Source organism: Brassica oleracea, chromosome C5 (genome assembly GCF_000695525.1).
Source record: "Brassica oleracea var. oleracea cultivar TO1000 chromosome C5, BOL, whole genome shotgun sequence".
NCBI classification, from domain to species: Eukaryota; Viridiplantae; Streptophyta; class Magnoliopsida; order Brassicales; family Brassicaceae; genus Brassica; species Brassica oleracea.
The window spans coordinates 34671536-34675489 of NC_027752.1; positions in this window are offsets into that span (position 1 = coordinate 34671536).

A 3954-nucleotide genomic window follows, 5' to 3' on the forward strand; every position below is an offset into this window, starting at 1 on the left:
TCTTGATGTGCTCCTTGTTTATGAGGATTATGTGATTCTTTGATTTGAATATTATTAGAAAAAACACATCTGATATTGATTTCTAATTTATTTTGAAGATACACTTTTGAAATTTTATTTTGAAGTATATTTTATTTTGTATTCTTGAAAGTTGAAAATCGTGTATTCTTTATATTCTATTTTATTTTCTTTTAGTTATTTTTTTTGTTAAATTTCCAAATACTTAGTATATATATTTTTCACAAAATAGTAATATTACATTTAAAAAATATTTTTAAATAACATAAAATATACTTTCTTTATATCTATATTTTCTTAGATGAAAAATATAATTGTATATAATGTGATTTTATTAAAAACAATTTACACAGATGTTAAACAAAACAAAAAATTCAAAGTAATAGAAATATATTTATATATATATATCTATTTTTTTAGATGAATACATAAAATAATTAAGCAACCTAAACTGATATATGTTTATTTGACTAAAAATAGTTTATAATTAGTATTATTGAAATATATTATTTATTTTTCATATATTTTACAGCAAAAAAATATCGATAAATTATATTTTACTTATATAATATTATTTTCAAATACATTCACAATTTTTTTACTGCTTATTTTTAAGAGATATTAAAAAGAAATTAAAAATAAACATTGTTTGATCAAATAGATACAAAATAGTTTAATGAGGTAGATATATTATATTTTATCATTATTAAAGTTAGTTTTTTTCTTAATATTAAATTTGCTTTTAAATTTTATGTTTTTGCGTTTGTGGAAATTAATAGAACGATAATCAAAATACCAAAACAAATCTGAATTCTCATTTTTAAGATTATTTAAAATAAATTTCAGTTTTCATTCAATAAATCAAAGGCATGAAGCTATTTAGAATTTATAAAATATTTTAACTATTGTAAATATTGATATGTGTTCGTGAGTTTCCTAAAATGTATCAGCTACTTATGCATGTAACTTCCTATTGATCATCACTTTATTTTCTAATCTTTTTTTAAAAATACATCAACATATAATTTAATAAATGTTATGAAAATACATGCACATTTAAACGATATATAAAATTGAATTGATTTGAGTTAATTATAATAACAAATAATTATAATTCATTTCAAATTTGAAAGAATATATGTAACTCAATATACTCACAACATGAGGGGCTCGTCTAATCCAACTTACATCTAAAATCATAAATTTAACCACGATAAAAATATGTAATTTCATAAGAATAGTAATTTATTTTATAAATATAAATCATAGGACAACTCAAAACATATTAAAATAAAAATAAAATATTAACCAACTGTTACAATTTAGTTCTTTAGTAAAATTTATATATATGCACGAGACTCTAGAATATTATCGTTATATTAATTTATGTAATTTGGAATCAGACACTTTACTTTATTTTTTTTTATTTCATTCTAAGCACAATATATCCTAAGTTATATAAAATATTCATAAAATATATTTACATATCTAAGACAAAAAATCAGCTAAATGCAAATAAGAAATTAATCAAAATATTAATATATAGAATAGAAATATTACTGTTGAATTCAGAGATGCAATCAATTTACCCAAATGATAAATAAATCGACTGTAAAAAACAAAAAAAAAACGATTAGATATAACATATATAAAATCATATGTATAATCAAAGGAATATAATATTATTAATATAATTGATGCATACAAATTATAAATTAATTTAAAATTAAAAGTAAATGGAAATCAATTATTATAGTATATTTACTTTACAAATATATATACATGTGCATGAGCACGGAAAAATCACCTAGTTTTAATACATCAAATCAAGAGTTAGCCACAACTTCAGATGTAAACAAAGTTTTCAAACTTTTAGTTAGAGCCGGTGTTTTGAAACCCGACCTGGACTCGTGGTTGAACCGGTAAACCCGTTGAACCGGTAAACCCAGTGACCCAGAAAAATTCGGTTTAGATTTTGTGAAAAATACAATATTTAGAAACCCGCAAAAATCCTATAAGACCTGGAACCCGATACTAGTTTAACCACCTGTTAAACCAATAAATAATTTTTATTTTATTTTTTTTATTTGTTTAATTATGTTTTATATTCTAAGTTTCTAATTAAGAAGTTAGGTACAAAAAAAGTTAAGTTTTCCCTTTTCACTTAGAGCAAGGTATTTGACCTAAAAAAACTTTTTGTTTGAGGTGTAATAATATCTTTAATATAATAAAGTTCAAGTCACTCTACCAATCAACTCATGACACATGGAATATCTTTTACGAAGTTATTGTTAATACAAAAATTGTATTTACGATTTCAATTTTAAAAATCCTAATAACAAAATCCTAAATTTTCTCTAATCATCAACACCATGGTAAAAAAGACTTGGTAGATAATGCTCATGATTTTAAAACTGTTTTATCTTCTATATAATTTCGATCTAGTTTTTACTTTCTATTTGATCTCCTTCTCTCGTGCGTTTTATCATTTTTCTTCCCCATTCTTCGTATTCTTCGTTTTTTGGATTGAGATTTTTGACTGATGCCAAACAAAAAATCCATGTAAAATTTATTACAAAGCTTTAGCACTAAAAGAGATAACAATATATCCAAAGATAACAGAATATTTTGTTTGTTAAGTATTTTGAATCCTACAGTGAACTGAGAAAAGGATAAATACAATTTGGGAGGGGCTGGGGCGTATCGCAGAGTAGGCTATCGGCAAATGATGGTTAAAATTAGGTTAGTCAAATTATGATTTACATCATGCTGAATTTTTTCCACGAAAATTTCATTTTCTAACCTACTTAAACTCTTTTATGTTTTTCTTCTTCAGATATTGGAAAAGCTACATGCTGAAAAAGGTAAACTCAAACAAAATAGGTCAATAACATGTTTAAAATAGACTAAATCAATTCTCAATTTGCTAGAATGTGTGTTGTTAGTTATACTAGTATTATGGCCTCTGCATAGCAGTGGCACATTTTATTTGTCAATATAAAATATGAATAGGAAGAAGAAAAAATAATTGTTTCTAAGTATGAAATGATGTAAATATATAATATAAATAATATAAATATATGTATTGCGAATTATGATTGCTAAAATATAGAATATTTATAAAAGTATGAAATGTTATTAAGTATGATTAAAGGGTAATATTTTACAAATAAAAGCATATACATTTCTTTTTGCAGTTTAACACATTAACCAAGCAAAACTTAATAAAATCAGCAGGCAATACCTAAGAAAATAAATAAACAAGAGAACACCCATATACTAACAATTTTTCATAAATTTGATTATCACTGCTTTACTTGATTTGATTTTTCCCTATATCACATGAAATATCTGACAATATAAATGTTGAAAAGAGATTTAACCAAAATACTTGAATAGTAAAAACAAATGTTTGTAGTTGCGGTAAAGAACCACAAAATAAACCAGAATGTAATAATGAATAGCTATGGATTAGAAAACAAACCTTTCACATAGTTGTGAAAATGACGTCATTAGCGCTAATGAATCCCAATGTCTAGTTGCTATTTTCGTCTTCTTTTAATTCATCATTCGTGGTACTTTACTTCAATTTCTAGTTGGTTTTTCTGTTGGTTTGGTCTTGACTTAACAGTTTGTTTGCATTAAATTTCATAACGGATGCACGTAAGATTTGATTAGTAGGCTCTACAAAGTGAATTTGAATTATAAACAGAGACAAAGTTAAGAAAATACCTGAAATCGATCATCAATCCCCCTTCTCCCTTTCGTCGAGTGATACAGAGCCAACCATACATAAGAAAAAAAAATCCATCTAAAAACTTTTTCTTCCTTTTTGGCAATTCCAAAAACATTAAAAGTTTCAAAATGGAATAGAAATACAAAATAACTCACTCTTCATTTACTAAATAAAAAAATAATTCACTCTTGTCTTTCAAA